This window comes from Stegodyphus dumicola, chromosome 6 (assembly GCF_044657685.1).
Source record: "Stegodyphus dumicola isolate Sdum_Otavi_A_Nest chromosome 6, ASM4465768v1".
Taxonomy (NCBI): domain Eukaryota; kingdom Metazoa; phylum Arthropoda; class Arachnida; order Araneae; family Eresidae; genus Stegodyphus; species Stegodyphus dumicola.
Window position 1 is genome coordinate 149625636 of NC_140773.1, and position 20551 is coordinate 149646186.

The 20551-nt window shown below is 32.9% G+C and overlaps 1 long non-coding RNA gene across 1 annotated transcript; it reads right to left on the reverse strand.

The window, feature by feature from the left end:
- Nucleotides 1–2506: 2506 nt before the first annotated feature.
- LOC146996865 (uncharacterized) lies at nucleotides 2507–15017 on the reverse strand. Its single transcript, XR_015041725.1, has 2 exons — nucleotides 14436–15017; nucleotides 2507–2855 (listed from the first exon to the last, which is right to left on the reverse strand). It is a non-coding gene; the product is annotated as an uncharacterized LOC146996865 (long non-coding RNA).
- Nucleotides 15018–20551: the final 5534 nt, after the last annotated feature.

The window sequence follows — 20551 nt, forward strand, 5'->3', positions numbered from 1 at the left end:
ATTATTTTAATTTTTTTCACGTTCGCTTCAGCTGCAAGGGCATTACTCAGCGAGCGTGGATTGTCACTTTTTTTTTGGCACGTGCTACGAATTTTTATTAATACGTCGTTGTTACGAAATGAGTTTAAAAAAACCGTATTCTCAATATTTTCAGCCTGCCTACAAAACCGAATTTCCAACAATTAAAGAATCCTTCAAAAGAAATAACTATGCATTTTGCAACGTGTGCGACTTCATAATAAGTCACAGTGGAAGAAGCGACATTGTGAAGCATGTTAAGTCATTAATGCTTCGGCTTCGACACTGTCAAAGAAAGTGGATGATTTTTTTTCAAATTCGGATGCCGATGTCATTTTAGCAGAGTGTTTGTTTACTGCATTCCTCATCGAACACAGCATGCCGCTAAGCGCTGCCGATCACGCCTGTCAACTTTTCAGACGGATGTTTCCCGACTCCAAGATTGCTCAGAAATATGCTTGTGCTCACACGAAAACATCTTCTATTGTGAACGAAATTGCTTGCGATGCACAAAGTAAAACGATAGCTGCACTCCAGAATTCAGCATTTTCAGTGTCAGTCGATGGCAGCAACGACAGCGATTGGAAGCTTTACCCCATTGTTGTCACATATTTCTGTCATGCGTTTCCCATTGTTAAATGGAGACGCTATGGGGGAAAATATTGCCTCCTTGGTAATTAATGAGTTGAAACAACTTAACATCCCAATATCAAACTGCATTTCATTTGGTGCAGATAATGCTCATGTCATGGTGGGTGACAAAAAAGAACCTCAAAAAAGAACAAAATGAATTGTTATTGGAAGCCCATGCCACTTAATTAATTTGGCAGCAGAAAAAGCTGCAGCTGGTTTACCATTAAATATTGACCAGTTTCTGATTGATGTGTTTTTCTATCTGGAAAAAAGTTTAAAAAGGAAAGAAAATCTAAAGAATTTCCAAGAACTGTGCTCTGGTGAAATGAGAAAAATTCTGAAACATGTATGCACGAGATGGTTATCCTTAGGCAGAGCGCTAGGAAGGTTTATTGAACAGTGGGATGCATTGCTAAAATATTTCCACGAAGAGACCAAAACGAAACCACAGATCCCATCAAATTTGTCGGCATATAAGATTCCGAAAACCAACTTTGCTTCTAATCAAAATGCTTTAAAAGGGAAAAGCCAACACACAGAATCAAACTCTTTAAAAAGAAAATGCTTAGAAGACTCCTCAAAGGTCAACTTTGTTAAAAAAAAGTTCAAGGGAAGAAAAAACAGTCTTCTATTAGCCGGGAGGAAAGGATTTTCTGTCTTCTTTCTTCGGATTTGAACAAAGCATATTGTAGTTTTGTGTTAAGTACCATTAAGATTTTTGAAAGTGTAAATACACTTCTACAATCAGCTTCGCCTAAATCACCCCTGCTTATCCAAATTCTTAATTATCTTTTGAAAGAACTTTATACAGTCAAAAGTCGTTAATCCGGACTCGTCGGGACTTCGGCGATTCCAGATTATAGATCATCAGTTTAAATCTGGTAAGATGGCATGCAGAAATTACAAAATTAAAAATATGAAACCGTAATTTATGAAATAAAGAACAATTATGATCTAAAGAGTATCAAAATTTACAAAAAGAAAAAGCTTAATATTTATTTGTTTATTTTATTAAACATTTCTTTTAATGTAAGTTGCTTCGTTTCATGTGATAATACTTTCTCTTTAATTCTATTAAACAGACAGAATTTCTTGTTTAATTACAAAGTTCCGCTGTTCAAGTCCTATAATTGCTGTGTTGAGAATACCGACTAATTTGTCTATCGAAATGTTTTCGTTTTCAAGAACCTCTGTCACTTTCTTCGCTATCGAAAGCGAATTATAATGACGAGGAACTTGATTTAAATCATATCAAAGACGGAGTACATTGAGATGAAATAGTACACTTAGTAAGGAATTATAAGCCAAATAAAATAAAAACATCTGCCATGAAGATAAGGATAGTGCTGACAGATCAACTTCCAATCCGCCGCGTGAAATTGATAAACGGATATCGGATTTCAAAACATACTTTCGCTTTGTAGATACAAATTACACATTAGTAAATATATATCGGAAATTCTATTTGACATAATCGAAAGTTCAAGCTTACTTTTATGAAATTGCTCTAACAGTCTGCAAAAAATAATAAGCCGGATCCAATTCGTAGATTAAGGAACAACGCAATCTGCAACATTAACTGAATGAGATAATTTTAGCTTACCTCCGTTACACATTACACGCGCATGCGCACAAACATTCGCAGCCGTAAAGGTCTTACGCGCACTCGTAAACGCCTGTGCGCATGCGCAGAAAGTTTGTAGCTTTGAGGTCCGAATTAACGACTTTTGACTGTACTAAGTTTGTAAAACTGTCCGTTGTGAAAAAACAGTGTTTTGATTCGTGTTGCCTATATTGCCTATCAAAAGGATGACAATGATCTTATAATTGGAAATCAAACCAGGGAACTTGTAAATTCTTTGAAAGATCATGAGAAAAAAGAATTTTTTCAATGTGTTAGAAAGTACTTTTCCTCAGCCTGTGATTACATTGTAAGGAAGTTTCCTTTGCAGTAATCATTCCTTACATCCTTACAATTCCTTACAATGTAATCATTCTTTTAAATGCTGAAGTGGCAATTTGAAACAAATTGAAAATTCATCTTTTGAAAAGGTTCATTTTTTTATTGATAAATTTCCATTTTTGTTAACAATTAAATGAATTCCATAATGATGCTTTAGATGAACTACAGAATCAATTTTCTCTGCACAGTTTGAAGACTTTGCCAGTTCAGGAGAAGATAGACTTGATGTCCTCGTTGGTACCTTAAAAAGAATAAAAAGAGCTGATGGAACACCAAAATATGATAGACTAGCAAGAGCTTTATGTGCTATTCTCGTAATTCCACACAGTAATGCTGAGTGCGAGAGTCTTCAGTGTTGTGAAGAAAAACAAAACTATGTTTCGTTCTTCAATTTCACCAAAAACTCTAGAAAACATTTTAATTGCTATTGTTATGACAGGAAATTTTCCAAAGAATTTTCGGCTAAAGCCAAAAAATGCACTCTAAATTCATTGCAATAATTTTTTTGTGTAACATTAAGTTCTTGTTTTATGTTTCCTAATAAATTTTTTAGTTACTACTTAATTGAGATTTACTAATGTAAGTACAGTTTTCTTTGTATAAATTGTTATTTTTTTAATATCAAAGCATGATATTAATTCTTCGTGTTCTTCTGAATTTTTATCTTTAGAGGTTGGCAGGTATGGCAATGCAATATTTATTAAGAGAATGAACATTAATTACCTCAACCATGGAAAACAATTAACTTTTTTTTTTAATTTTAAATGACAGTTCAATTTACAGAATTAGTTTACAATGAGAGGAAAAAAACTATGCAGAACTAAACTATATTACAAGATTTAATGATGAAATTTCAGTTCAAAATATAGAAAATAAATAATAATAAGCCATATTATTTGTATTCGCTTGGCACCTAATAATATTTAAATAATTTAACTTAAATCAAAATTCTGAACATTTTCTAAATTTTCATTGCATAACAGTTTTTTCCCTTAACATATATTCCAAGCAAGTTAATTTAAGTAAAAAAGAGGAACATTTCTGAAATCAGGAGACGGGAAATTGCTTTATGCAGTCATCCTTTAACAGCAAAAGCTTAACTAACCCGCACACTCGGAAATTGCCGAATATTCCGTATAGTCGAGCGTAACTGGAAAAAGAGGAGGGGGGGGGAAATTGTAGCCGTTCTTTAGATTTCTCGGCTAAATAAATTATTTTGACATTTCGATATGTGCATCAGATAAAAATAGACCAATGGAACTGAGAAATATTCTGCTTAGAAAGCACAGTAAAACTCTTTTTTAAGTGTTCATTAAATCTCAGACTGAACATAAAAATTAATTATCTCTGCAAAATACCGCAAATGTTGCGCTATACGTGCGGCGTAATTCTTCCATGCGTGGTATTATGCTATCGGAATCAACAGCTGCTTGTATTCGGAAAATAAGGAACTAAATAAAGGAAAAGAAAAAGGGTTACTAATCTGGGGTGTTTTTGATTCTAATTTTAGACAGATTGCGTTAAATTTCCGAAACAGAATCATTCTTCGCTTGGGTTGGGTAGACCGCAAAACTTTTAATCCTATTCAATCCAGATTGGATAGTGACCAAAAAAAAAAGTCTGTGTTAAGTCCCTCTGAAGCCAGATGGCGCTGCCATTGTTACTGTTTACAAAAAGAATGTGAATTACTTTGGAGTTGGCTTCAATGGCGAAGCAGAGAGTGATTGTGGGAGCCTGAGCGTCTTCCAAAAATTAGTATAATAAAGATAAAGATATGTTACAGAGTAGTTTGTTAATTAGTTTAATTGAGTCCATTTAGAAATCGCCGGACCATTTGAGTGGTCCAGTAGAGCCGCAGAGATATCAGCTAAATAAATAATCTAGTGTAAAACAGTGAGTTTGCCATTTTGTTTCAATGGAATTTGGGTTTGTGGATTATAGCCAGTTGCTGAAAGAAAGGGGTAAGTAAAAAACCCTTGAAACTATTCATTATTAACTGTTGGATTTAGTAAATTCTGAATTAAGTTTGTGTGATAATTTGTTATTGATAAGTGTAGCGAAAATGGCTACGAAACTGAAAGATGTTCTCACTAAAAAGAGAAAACAAAAAACTATCTTATCGAAGTTGCAAAAGAAACTTTGTGAGCCAGATTTCAGTGTTAGTGATTTAGAATTGTTAAAAACTAAATTTAACAATCTGCAAAATGAATTCGATAATATTTTTAATTCTATTATCAAATTAAGTAGTGAAGAAAATATCGAAAAAATCTTCAGTGAGCAAGATGAAATCAATAGTAGTATTATTGATATAGAATTTGAAATAAATAATAGATTGTCGAACGTTGTTAAAGAAAATAAAGTAGAAAATGCAGTAATTTCTGAAAATACTGTTGTGCGTTTACCTAAGATTTCGTTACCGACATTTTCAGGAGAAATGCATTCTTGGCTTTCCTTTAAGGACATTTTTAAAGCGAGTATTGATCAAAACCCAAATTTATCAGATGCTGTAAAATTGCAATATTTGAAATCAGCACTGAAAGGAGATGCTTTTAGAATTATCCAAACGATAGCTATAACGGATAATAATTATAAGTTAGCGTGGTCTCTCCTTGAAGAAAGATACTCGAATCCTAGAGAACAAATGTATGCTCATCTTAAAAGATTTATGAGTATTCCCGTTATTCAAAACGAGTCAGCTTCTGCGATTCTAAATTTAATTGATGTTACAAGTGAAGTTGTAAGATCGTTAGAATGTTTAGAACAAAAGTTAGATGGGGTTTCATCCGCTATATTTGCATTTATTCTTAGCCAGAAACTTGATCAGAATACTAAGTTATGGTGGGAAAGGAATTTAAAGAAAGAAAAAATACCGAACATTACAGAGTTATTAGAATTTCTAAAGGATCACGCGAGGACATTAAACGCTTCTAGAATTCCAGTAATGTGTAAATCAAAGGTTTCTTCAATGGTTTCATGTGTGACTGAAAAACGTGCTTTAATTTGTAAACTGTGTAATGTGGAACATAAATTATTTAAATGCCCTAAATTTAAAAAATTCAGCTTAAAGGATAGAGTCGAGTATGTTAAAAAGCACAACTTTGTTTCTGCTGTTTTGGAAATCATGGAGTGAGAAATTGCCCTTCAAATTACTCTTGTAGGCTATGCAGAAAAAAGCACAATTCGTTACTGTGTTATGAGCGAGAAAAAGTTTCGATTTCCCAAAATAGAGAGAGTTGCGAAATCGCCTCTCTGTCGGATCAAAAGTCAGACGCCAGTTCGTCTACGGAAGTAGCGAAACTGAACGCTCACGCAAAACCATTTATAAATAAGGATAGCGAGTGTTTTATGACAGCTGATATAAATAAAAATTGTAATGCAGTTAATAGAGTCCTACTATCGACAGCGATTGATTATATTAAGGGAAATGAAGGAGAAATATTTCCAGCCAGAACATTGCTTGACAGTGGAAGTATGATTCATCTTTGTTCATCGGAATTAGCTGAGAAGCTTCATTTGCAGAGAAAATGTAAACGTATCAGTAGGATGTTTATCTGGGATTTCAACAACGGTGAAATCAAAAATAAGTGCGGTTATTTTAAATAAAGGAAACACATACAGTCGTAAACTAGATTTTTTCGTAATTCCGAAAATTACTCATTTGATGCCTTCTAGACAAATTGATGTCTGTAATATTGAGATTCCACAAGGAGTTACGTTAGCTGATCCAGACTTTCACAAACCGGGTAAAATTCAGTTACTTTTAGGATCTGAAATATTTTTCGATTTGATAAGATCCGGGCAAATTTATGTACCAAATACAAATTTAGTGTTACAACCCTACTAAAAATGCCCCATAGAAACCAGTAAAACTTTTTATGGGTTTCTATTGACTTTTACTGGTTTCTGTTGGTCTCTGTGGGTTTTTTTTACTGGTTTCAAAATGACGCATAGAAACCAGTAAAACTTTCTACTGGTACCTAAAGAATTTTTGATGGTCTCTATTGACTTTTACTGGTTTCTATTGATCTCTGTGGGTTTTTCTTACTGGTATCAATTGACACCCATACAACCAACATTCAATGGCAGAACTTTGTACTGGTTTGTATAGGTTTATATTGACTTTTACTGGTTTTCTTACTGGTATCAATATAATAATAAATCTTTTGTTGGTTTATATGGGTTTGTGCTATTTTTTTATCTGACGTTAATATACTTCTTGTAAACAATAAAATTAACAGAATGAAAATATGATCTCTTTAAGACCACCAGAGTAACCTGGAAACGCAGGTGGTCGTTTTAGAGAGGGTTTTTACTAAATATGCTTATTTATTTGATTTAAATTTTTTTTCGGAAACAATAACAATAATCATATACACCACACACAACGAGGTCTCTCCAAGGCGACCAGCCGCAAATAAAAATTCATCTTTGTAAGCGGTCGCCTTAGAGAGGTGATGCTCAATACCAATAGATACTCACGTTCTCAGATATACGTTTATCTTTTAGAGGTGGTCGTCTTAGGGAGATTGCATCTACGGAATGAATGTCTCTAAGGCGACCAGACACACTTGCAGAATTTTCTTTGTGAATGGTCGCTTTACAGAGGGAATATTTAATACCAAAGTATACTTATGTTTTCAGAAATACTGGTTTCTTTCAGAGGCGGTCGTCTTAGGGAGGTGGTTTTTGCTACGAGTTGGTTCTCTGAATACACACACATAAGCACTTACATTTCTGATATTACAAATAAACACCGATATCAACCAACATCTCTTTAACGCGAGCAAGTTCATTCACATTCGCAAAACTTTTCTCCCTGTTAACGCTGACGTGAAAAAAAAAAATTCCCCCTCCCTCCCCCACTCTTAGAAGTTTCCCAAACAAGCAATATGGCGCCGCTCTAGTTATTGTTGTGTGATGCTGGTGTTATTTTCTTCGTAGTTGAAGTAATGCAGTATATTATTTACTGTATTACAAATTTTACTATGTTTTACTGTTTAGAAATTAGTAATAAATAATAAAATACCAGCACTGACTATGAATATACCACTAAAGCCATGCACGTGTAATCGTGTCTAATGTTTGAGAGAACGTTGCTGATAACTGACTAGTTGTGAAATAGAGTTTCTGAGCGTGAAATTGATTTTCCATCTTTACTTTTGTCCTGAAAAACAATGTGCTTAAAGACTGAAAAGTGATAATTTCAGGCTTGATAATTTTTTTCAGTGTGCAGATGCAGAAATGTAGTTTTTGCATTCTACTGAAACTGTATTTTGGAAAATTAATTTTTTTGATTACAGTTTAGAAATACTTTTTTAAAGCTTGTTCATGTAGATGCTTTATCATTTGAATATTATGTACTAATAAATTTGAGCATACCTTACTTAAAAATGATCTTGCATGATTCAATTTTGAATTTTTCGACTAATGTGATGTGGCCGAGCAAAAAGAATGTTTTTTTATGTTTTAAAAAATGTACTAATTATATTTCGCGAGCAAAAAAGGTAAGTTTTATTAATGAAATAAACTTTGAAGTATTTAATGTGTTTATTACTTATTGAATGGGGTAGACAAGACATACAAGCTTAAGGAATCTTTATTCCACTACTAAAATTATGTGAAAATTTAGATGATCATAGTAGCTTACATTGTTTTTCCTTTTTGGTCTATTTTTCTGTACTAGTATGATACTAGAACCACATTTTTACATTAAATATTTTGTGCTATTTTGTTAAAACACATATAATCATTTTTATGCATACTTTAATTTTCATTATTATTAGTTTGATGAAGAAAATTTCAAATGTGTTTTTCATAAATTGCTTTTGAAATAGAAATAGATTTGTGAATAAGATTTATGTAATATTAAATGTACTAGTCTTGGGAGTATAAAAAGTGAATTATTTATTTGAAAAAAATTACATTAAGTTGAAACCTCATATAGTGGTTATTTTCTTAAATGACCACCTCTGATAATGGCACATTTGTCAGGACAATAATTAAATAAGAGGACTTAAAAATCATTCATAGTTTTGTCAGGCTACAGGAAACTGGCATTATCTCGAATTGTGGAGTTGATTGTTTTAGGAACGTTTTGCTGTATAATCAATTGACTTCGGTGTAGTAATTTTTACGTGGGTATGAATTTTGCAGAAGTAATTGAAAGTTTTTACGAGACATTTAAAACCAAAGCTCTTCGGATCATGAGTCATAAGGGCACTGTTATAGCATTGCTTTCAAATATAGTTAGAGTAATATTTAAACATTATTTTCGGAAGCACTTCCACAGGGAATCCATTTGTTCTCTGCGGATGAAAACCCATATAAATAAATCCTTCTGTACAGCCTTATACAAATGCAGTTAAAATTACTGTCATTACAATTAAGCGAATATAGCCACATTTGTTTACAAAAAGTTATTATTGCTAAATACTGCACTATATCAATTTCATTTAGCATTGTAATTTCAGAAAATGCTCGGCATGAGGTATTTTTATATTATATAATCTACTGTCAAAAACAATAGCTACCTTTTCAGTACTTTAAATTTTACTATTGAGAATTTTTATGGTTCAAAATAATATTTCTATGCATTATTTCAAGTATTCTTTCTACAATAGAAATCTAAATAACTTGCACGTAAAACACTGACTCAAATTTATTCCAATAATGCATCGCTTTAATTAAATTTATGTTCCTTTGAGATGATATATGAAAAACCTTGTGTAATAATAAATTATTAATATATATAGGTAAATGGTATTTTTATATATTTCGGGTAAAGTGCAGAATCGCCCACTTATTTATTTGGCACTTTGTATAAAAGTAAAAGGAATTGGATTTTTGTCAATTTTCTTTTGACTTTTTAAGTGAAAATAGGTTGATGTATACATGAATAAAGTCAAAGGAGTGCACAATGGCATTTTTGTGCAATTCTGAGATGTTTTTTAAGTGAAAATAGGTCGATGTGTACATGGATACCGAGTATGTGCAATTTTAAAAACACGCCAAGCAGTGGGCGATTCTACACTTTCCCCATTTTTCTATAGGAATTTAGTTTCATTAAATTAGTTATTTAGTATAATTATGTGTATATGAGTATATTCATACTTATTCACATAGATGGAATTTTTACAGTACAAAAGTTGATCTTTTTTACATCAAGAACTACATATACTATAAATACCCATTATGTTATAGATTTTATTTATATAAAATCTGTGGAAGATTATATAGCACTAAAAGTGAGATACGGAATAAAACATTATACACTATGAGATATTTTCTTAATTCCCGAACTGTGCGTTGAGAATTGGTATTTGTTGAAACTTGTAAATTTTTTAAAATTCATTTTGTTACAATATAATTTATTGTATTTTGGGTACTATTAAGTTTATTATATGTTATCTTCATGTTTCATTTATCTTTTGAGAGATACAGGTAACATTCAAAGTATTGTAATAAGGGATCGACACAGTGTTTGTATATTATTATTTCTTCACTACATTATATTCTTGGATTCATCCTTTCTTCCACGCAAAACATCTATGTGTATGCATGTCATAATAAGCTGCAGGGTGTTACTATCATTGGTAAGCGAGCTTTAAGGGGATAGCAAGTATGCTAAATTTGAACTCTATGTTAAGTTTCTAATTTGCAAGTCCCGTATTCTTTTTGCTTGCTTGTTAATAATGTTTCTCTTCCTGAAAATTTGGGTTTCTTCTAGTTTTGTTTTTTAATTTGGTTTAGTGCATTGTAGGTAACTTAAAATTTAAGCAGATGCTAGAAAGTACCATCCTTTGGCAATACATTTCTCATTAGGTATCAAATTGTTAAACAAGCTGATGTGATTAAATACAATTGTTTAATTTCCCAATTAAAGAACTGAAATACAAATATATGCAGTGAGGTACATTACTATATGTATATATTTATAATGAAATCAATAATATATATACAGTCAAAGTAATGATTCGCAACCATCAAATGAAATGATATTATATATATATATATATATATATATATGTAATAGATTCTGTAGTCGAATACAAGCAGCTGAATCCGTAATGAACAGCAAGAATTTTGATGGCTTAGAGATGTTGAAACTCCAATCCACAATGAATAAGAAATTTGGCAGTCGAGGTAGATTTAATTCAACTTTTCTTTCAGCAAATATGTTGCAGCCACAAACAAGTTGGCACATTATTTATGCCTATTCCAAAAATTAACATTTTTGATAAATGTGTAGAGTCAAAAGTCATTAATCCGGACTCGTCGGGACTTCGGCGATTCCGGATTATCGATTTTTCCAGATTATAGATCATCAATTTAAATCTCGTAAGATGGCATGCACAAATTCTAAAATTAAAAATATGAAACCGTATTTTAGGAAATAAAGAACAATTATGATCTAAAGGGTATCAAAATTTACAAAAAAAAATGAAGCTTAATATTTATTTGTTTACTTTATTAAACATTTCTTTCAATGTAAGTTGTTTCGTTTTATGTGATAATACTTTCTCTTTAATTCTATAAACAGACATAACTTCTTGTTCAGTTAAAAAGCTCCACTGTTCAAGTCCCATAATTGCTGTGCCGAGAATACCGACTAACTTGTCAATCGAAATTTTTTCGTTTTCACTAACCTCTCTGTCACCTTCTTCATGTCTTTATCCATTTTTTGCAGCAATTCCACTTTTTGTTTGACGGACATCGAGACATACTTTCGTTTTGTAGATCCTTTGGGAGCTCCAGAATCGGAAATTGACATAATCGAAAGTTCAAGTTTACTTTTATAAAATTGCTCTTACAGTCTGCAAAAAATAATAAGCTGCATCCAATTCGAAGATTAAGGAATAACGCAAGCATCAACATTTACTGAAATAGATAATTGTATAATTTTAGTTTATACCGTCCGTTATACGTTAAACGCGCACGCGAAAACGTATTCAGCACTTGCGCACACACATATGCGCGTGCGCGGCGTAAAGATCTTACGTGCACACGTAAACGCCTATGCACATGTGTCAATGCGGCGCACGCGCAGAAAATTTTTAGCTTTGAGGTCCAGATTATGGGTGTCCGAATTAACGACTTTTGACTGTAGTAAGAAACAAGGAGCAAACAGACTGCAATCCAGCTAATACAAAGCGTAAAAAGCAAATGTGTTATGTTAAGGGTGAAATCTTAATTCAGACCGAGTTAATTTTGGTTCTCGATGCATTTTTACTCGTCTTTGATAGTTAATACTGCTGTAAAATTACTATTGGCTGTTTGAGTTTTAGTTTCTTTTACAACATCAAATTATGCAAGAGTCATATGACATGAATTAATCTTCAAATGATGCAGTGCAGAAAGATTACTGTTTTTAGAATAGAGAAGGAAAATTAATTTTACGCTGCTAATTTAATCTTTTGCATATTTCTTATTTTTCTTACATATGTATATGTACATTTATCATTCGATGGTTGTGAATCATGACTTTGGTTATTATCTTTATTCATTTTATTTTCAGAATTATATAAAGGTAGTTTAAAATTTTGTAAAGAGAATTTATACAAATATTTTTTAATATGTTTATAGATATTGACGTGCATTAAGAAGGACGGGCTCGTAGGCCTCTAGATATTTTAAAATTTTTATTTATTACATTGAGTTTTATTTAAAATTACTTTACATGCTTTCTCCGCAATTTAGTTCTGTACATTTCATCAGTGCTAATTATGTACTTCTGCTGGTTTATGTTTTTATGGAAATTTGATTTACAGTTCTATTTTTGTGTATTGTTTTTTATAGGGATTCTGTATATGGAAACCCGTTCTATGCACGATTCTATGTATGGATACTCCACTATGGTATAATGCTATTGGTTCTGTTTATGGGTTTTGTGCAGCGATTTTTCCAAGAGGTACCTTTATTGGTCTGTGGATTTTTGTGTAGTGGTTTTTACAGGATTTGGCATATGAGTGCCTGTATAGGTGTACATGCTTTTGTTTACTGGGTTTTACAAAGCATTACCCTACGGAATATCCATTTTTTTAATGGAAATTTGGCCAATGGATATGCATATAAAGTTTTGATTTTTGGCTATGGGTTTTTACTGGGATTTTGTTTATAGTGCCTACAGTTCTACAGAGATTTGGCCTACTCGTAACCGTACAGTCGTACGGGTTTCTGTTTACAGGTTTTTTACGGGTATTTCGCCTATAGGTACCTATACAGCCGTGCAGGTTTCTTTCTATGGGTTTTTACGGGTATACGGCCTATGGGTACCCGTACAATCGTACGGGTTTCTTTTTATGGGTTTTTACGGGAATTTGGCCTACGGGTACCCGTACAAACGTACGGGTTTCTTTCTATGGGTTTTACGGGGATTTGGCCTACGGGTACCCGTACAACCATACGGGTTTCTTTCTATGGGTTTTTACGGGGATTTGGCAACCATACGGGTTTCTGTCTGTGGGCTTTTGGTCTACGGGTACCCGTAGGCCAATTCCCCGTAAAAAATTTTATGGGTTTCTACGGAGCATTTTTAGCAGGGAAAACTCAGCATTTGGGTATTTGGTAAGTGGTAGCATTGAAGATTTACCACATGAGAAACAATTAATGCATTGTGGGTTAATTTATGACAATGTCGAAGCACAGTTGAAAAAGTTTTTTGATTTGGAATCAATTGGTATCAGAGATGACAATTCTTACGATGAAGATAAAGCATTAGAGATATTCAACAAAACTGTTAGTTTCAAAGATGGTCGTTATATTGTTAATCTGCCTTGGAAGAAACGTTGGGAACATTTGAGTGGTCCGTCGAGCCGGAGCCAATGATAACAGACGTAAATGAAAATCGGTTAAGCCGGTGGCAGAGAACAACGAAAGTAGTTCAAATTATTTGGAAGAAATGGTCAAATGACTATTTAGGAACACTGCAGCAGAGAAACAAGTGGATGATAGAGAAGGACAATATTTCTGTTGGTACTATGGTACTCGTCAAGGAGGATTATCTGCCAATTTGCAAATGGATATTAGGTCGGGTTATTAAAGTCTATCATGGATCTGACAATAAAGTAAGAACGGTTAAAATCAAAACAAAATCAGGAGAATTAAAAAGAGCGATAACAAAGATCGCCGTTCTTCCGATAGAAAACTGAAATGATATTTTTGCATATGTATTGTATTGTTATAGTATTGTTAATAGCTGTAGTTATAGTAATAGTATATTATGTTGTTTATAAGCATATTAACTTTGTTTAAGAATGTTTGTATAATTTCTTGAAATTTTGTAATTTCAATCCGGGGGAGTGTTAAGTTTCTCTGAAGCCAGATGGCGCTGCCATCGTTACTGTTTACAAAAAGAATGTGAATTACTTTGGAGTTGGCTTCAATGGCGAAGCAGAGAGTGATTGTGGGAGCCTGAGCGTCTTCCAAAAATTAGTATAATAAAGATAAAGATATGTTACAGAGTAGTTTGTTAATTAGTTTAATTGAGAGTTACAGTCCATTTAGAAATCGCCGGACCAGTCTGCTGCTTCAATATTAGAGATTTTGTGGAGAAGGGGGAGAACCTCCCAACCTCCGTACTGTATAACGTATTGGGAAAAAAAAAAAAAAATATTTTGACTATTCGATTACAGTTGAGTCCCGATTATCCACGCCAGCCGCACAGTTTTTTTTTTTTTTTTACAAGCATAAAGCAAAGAAAATAAAAATGTTCACAAAACTGAGCGAAACATTAAATTTGCTAATATTGTGCTTATTTATAGCAAAAATATCCCAGGCCTTCTCGGATTCTTCCCCTCTGATGAGTAAGTGATTTCTTACTCACCCTTGCAGTGCCCGTTCCACCGCCCTCTCTCGTCTTAATCTTACTGGCACATCCACTTCCTCCTGTTGGTATGCATATAGTGATGGACTGTCGCCAATAGCGCGATAAACAGTATGAACTGGAAACCCTGAAAAAGAATTTCATTGTGTAACACACTTATTCCAAAGAGATTCTTTGCTTATTCTTTACACCTTACTTTTCTCACTCCTTCAGGATAGGACAGTGATATAATACTTACTCTCTATAATATAAATCCCTTTTTCAATATGTATTTGGAATACTAACGAATTTTTCATGTATTAATTAAGAATGTGTTTTGTGATCTTACAATTTCTGTCTACACCTATTTTGGATTACAAGTTAATTAGGTATGATCTCGCTTGATGCTGCGCTGGATAGAAGGTAAGAAGAATCATTTTGCTCTCTATTTTTATTAATTTGTTGTGAAATTTCGAGGCTATAAAATGTTTTAAAACAAAAGATTATGAGACTGATGAAAAGATCATAGCTTAATTAAATAATAATAAAGGAAACAAAAAAGCTAAACTGTAGTTTCATATTAAAATCGAAAATAAATTTTTCGAGGATACAAAAATGTTGAATTCAAGTCAAATGCAAATTGCAAAACTGAATTCCAGCAATTACTCAACATGGAAATTCAAAATGCAAATGCTACTAATAAAGGAGGATCTTTACGATGTAATCTAAGATGTACCTCCAAGCCCCTTTACAGAACAATGGAGTAAATGGGATCGGCAATGTCGTGCGATGATAAATTTATTTATCGAAGACAGCCAAATAATTCACATTAAACATGAAACTACTGCTAAAGCCACCTGGGAAAAGCTCAGGCAGGTATATGAAAGGTCTAATCTTTCAAGTAAACTATTTCTTTTGCGAAAGCTTTACAGTTTGAAGCCTGAAGAAGACGGAAATATGCAAACACATATAAATACATTACTGGAGTTAGTCGATAAACTCAAATCAATAGGTGAGAACATAAAAGACGAACATGTTTCGGCACTTTTGCTTTGTTAAATGCCTAGTTCTTACGATATGCTCATTACGGCTCTTGAAGCCAGAGCAGATTCGGAACTGAATCCAGAATTCTTAAAAGGGAAATTAATTGACGAATTTAACAAGGGAGTTGAAAATAATTCATCAGATTCAAAGGCATTTAAAGCCTCATTTCAAAACAAGACAAAGAGAGAAAAGTTTTGCTCATATTGTCATAAAAATAACCATTTTAGATCAGAGTGTTATCATCTAAAATCGAAACAAAGAAATGAACCGCGCCAAAACTCAAAGAAAACATACGCGGATTCTAAAACACGCCAAGCAAAGAATGTCGGTAACCTCGCGATGAATCAACAACAAACAAAAATTAAAACACCGGAAATCGAATCCAGATGTGACAGCGTCGCTCTGTCTATTAACTTACATCAATCATCAGAGAGTTTAATTTTCGACAGCGGAGCAAGTAGCCACTTGGTAAATAATAAGAGATATTTCACGGAAACCCATAACTGCGAATGGGCAATGTATTAAATCAACGGTGGTAGGAACTGTCCGTTTTAAAACACTAAATGCTAAACAAAAATAACTGAATTTCTTTTATCGGAAGTTTTATACGCTCCTGAATTAGAAACGAATTTAATCTCAATAAAGAAATAACAGAAAAAGGACTTTTGGTTGTTTGAAGGAAATAAATGTATGATCATGAAGGGAGATCAGATTATTCTAGAATGTCATACAACTAATAATCTTTACCAAATTAAACCAATAGACAGGAATAATGAACCATCAGTTCATGTAGCATTTCAGTGCAAAAATGAGAACTGTGTTCAACTTTGGCATAGACGCCTTGGTCACAGAAACGATGACGCAATCAAGCAACTTGTAAACAAAGAACTCGCTGAAGGAATTAAACTGGATAATTGTAAACATGATACCAAATGCATTCAGTGCATAAAATGTAAACTAACTGATTTTCCGTATCCCAAAGGATCCAAATTCAGAGCATCTAAACCACTAGAACTCAAGGATCAAGGAAGTGCAAGTTTCGGAGTTCATAGGCAATTACGCCTTTACCTCCACATCTTCAAAGGAAATTAAATCATCAAAAAAGAGGGGATTGTCAAATAGGGTAAAATTTTGATAAGCCGAATGACTTGGAATAAGTGCCTTCACACTAAGTCAAAAAAAGGCAAAAAACTCACAAGGTCTTAATTTTGCGCCTAGAAAGGGCCAGAATAATTTAGATAGGGGCAGCCATAAAATTTAGACTAGAAAAATAAAAGGTGAAGTTTCCTTGAACCTTGATAATCGTGTTTTGCATACGTCAGAGGTGAAGAGCACGCAGGGGAGATTTTCCGATGCGCATTCTTCCATGGAGGTAGGAAGTAAGATGGAGTCGCCCTAAACAAGTTTCTCCCGTACCCTGCTCTGAAGCACCGGCGATCCCTACGTGGTGACCAAAACATTGGGTCATTTACCATTGAGTTCTATGGGATTTGACGCGTTCGGATGTAAATATACATATAAATGTATATATTTTCTTTTTCTACAACACTTCAGAGTCCTAAGTATGTGAAAACAACATATTTTTAAACAACATTTCATTCTGAACGGAATTAAATGCTATACTTTTCACAGGACAGTTTTCTCAGAATGGTTTAATTTGAATGAAATATTTTCACAAGTTTTCGTTAATTACATTAGAAAAAAAATTAAGGTAATTCGATTTTATTCGGTTAAGGTACAAAAATTAAGATCAAAGTTTATTGTATTAGTAATATTAAAATTATGCATTATTTCTTTTCTATTTATAGAGCTTCTTTCTAAAATACTTTCTTAAATATGAGATGATTTTTTGGCTTCTGAGGCATCTTTTAAATCGAAAAATGTAAGTCAATTTATAATTAATGCTCTATTCGGTTCAGTATAAAATAGAGAATTATTAGGAATTAAATAGTACTTGACTTTCTCTGAACATTTCTGAAAGGGAATAAAATAAGTTTTTTTTTTTTTTTTTTTTTTTTTTTTTTTTTTTTTTTAAGTATTATTTAAAATTTGTAACTGAGTTATTATAAAATGTAAGGGGAATAATTCTTTTAATTATACTTATCAGATTTTTTTTTTTACCCTTTATTTCAACAATACATATTCCAAAACTCTTTATTACGTTCTTAAGTGCGCATCTCATAGCATTTGCTTTACAATACCTTTTAACAGATTGCTTTCCAATACGAACAATTCTTGCTTAAATAGTTTTATAACGTATTTATCAACAGGATTTCAATTTATGTTTACCATTCAATATTAAGGTTGTTATATATTTAGATAACATTTATAATCATTATAAATTAGATACATTTAATAATTAGATTTCTTCACAGCACTTTCTCTTCATTTCAAATACATTTATAAATAATTTAATGAATATTTAAGTATTTTGTCAAAGGCAGATACATGCTTTTTGCAAGCACATGCATAAATACCCATACATATTTCCTATTTTTCATTTCCGGCATGTGCAAATCTTTAATTTCTGTGCATTCACTATATTTTTCGTGTAAAGTAATTTACACTAATTTAGCATACACCCGAAAGTTTTACATAAAAAATATATATGAATATAATTTGAATGAAAATTATAAGTATTATTTTTAATACCCACTCAAAGGTCAGTTTTTCTTCAAAATTCCTCCACGATGGCATCTCTCTCTTTAGGCAGATAGCCCTTGCATGAGTTACTCTATTTAATAAAAACTTAATCTGACCTATGTGCCTAATTACAAATATTTTAACATACATAATTTTATATTTATAAAACGTGTAAGCCCAAAGTAATTATTTTTCAGATATATAAAATTAAAACGATGGGTTTAAAATGAGCAGCAGTAAAGCCCCTCCTCTAAAAAATTTTAAAAGGTACATGTTACAATAATATATGGATGTGAAAAAAATTTGTTTTATTTAAAACATTTTGACGTTTGGAAAATAAAATAAAAGTAGCGAATACTCTATCAAGGGTATCGAAAGACGTATACAATTTTAAATGTACCGTAAGGTATTTTTCATTCTTTAAGCATAACATTTTTCTTAAAAAGTATATTTTTGTAGTGCAACAGCTTAGAATTTTATAAAACAAATTCATAATCAAAATCGCTGTTGTTAGTTATCGAAAAATAACCAAGATGTGATTTTTGCGTAAATGTCACTAAACTATACAAATTGCTATTATCCGTCACACTATGAATGTTTCTTTCATGCGAAAGTGTCCCTTTTTCGATTTCTATGGAACTGTCGTGTGTCGAAATACTATCAGAATCTTGTCAAGCGAGCTTCTGAATGTAAACAAAGAACACCCCATCTGGTGACCCAAGCTTCAAAGCAGTGCTTCACTTTTAGCGCGGGTTGGCCCCTCCTCCCTTTCCTACCTCCATGCATTCTTCAAGGGGTGGGGGGAGGGGGAACCTGTTTACAGGTCGAAAAAGTAGTTCTATTAGAACTCGTTCACACTGATATTTTGGACCAGTACAAACACCGTCTGTCAGCGGATACCTATACTTCATAACTTTTATTGATGATTACAGCAGGTTCACAATGATTTACCTAATGAAAAAGAAAAATGAAGTAATTTCTAAACTAAAACAATTTATTGCTCTTACAAACAATAAATTCGGAAGAAAGGTAAAAACGCTAAGAAGTGATAACGGTGGTGAGTACACAAGTAAGGAACTTGAAGAATATCTTATAAAACATGGTATAAATCACCAGCTTACTGTACCGTATTGTCTAGCACAAAATGTAGTAAGTGAACGCAAAAATAGGTCTTTGATGGAGAAGACAAGATGTCTTTTAGCTGACTCAGGTCAACCTCACAGATACTGGGCAGAAGCAGTGCTGACTGCAAATTATTTACAGAATCGTATGCCTACAAAACCAAATGCAAAAACTCTATACGAATTATGGAATAACAAGAAACCCAACCTCTCTCATCTGAGGACTTTTGGGTGCAAGGCTTTTGCTTACAGCCATAAATCTAAGAGAGGTAAAGTGGATGATACTGCTATAGAAGGAATACTCGTCTGCTACGACAGCAGAAGTAAAGGCTACAGAATTTTAATTCCTGGAGACAAAATTATAATAAGTCGATCTGTACGATTTATTGAAGACACTGGAACTGAGGAGCCTGTAAGCATCTATTTAAACCAGGATGAAGAAAATTCTAAGGAAAAAAGCTCAGAACAGGAAGAAATAAAAAGAGAAGAACCCGAAGAGGGAGAAATATCAGAACATGAAGAAGAACCTTTGGAACTCAGAAGATCAAACAGACTCACAAAGGGTAAACCTCCTGATCGCTACGGATTCCATGCCAAATATCTAATCTCCCCCGAACCCAAAACTTGGAAGGAAATTCAAAGTTTGGAAGAAAATGAAAAAAGAAAATGGCTAACAGCTGTTCGAGAAGAAATTAATTCACTAGAAGAAAACAACACTTGGGAATTAGTTGATTTACCAAAGGGAAGACAACCAATAGGATGCAAATGGTCTTTTAAGACAAAGCTCAATGCAGAAGGAAAAATTGAAAGATACAAAGTCAGATTAGTCGCAAAAGGATTTAGCCAGAAGTTTGGATCTGACTATGATGAAACCTTTGCTCCTGTAGTAAAATACACAACGCTATGAGCCTTCCTATGTGCAGCTTCGTATAAGAACATGTCTGTCAGACATATCGATGTCAAAACAGCTTACCTTCATGGAGAACTAGAAGAAGAAATTTACATGACTCAAACCTGAAGGATACTCAAAAGCTGGAAATGAAAATAAAGTTTGCAAGCTGAAGAAATCTATATATGGTTTAAAACAAGCCGCTAGAGCTTGGAATCTGAAAATTGGAAAAATACTTTTAAACATGTCATTTAAACAATCTGCATCCGAATATGCATTAAGTGCATATTCGGATGCAGATTGGGCAAATGACAGAACAAGAAAATCTATTAGCGGATACATATTCAAACTAGGAAATAACTGCATTTCATGGAGCAGCAAAAGGCAAAACTGCATTGCACTATCTTCAACTGAAGCAGAATATATTGCAGCAGCTAATA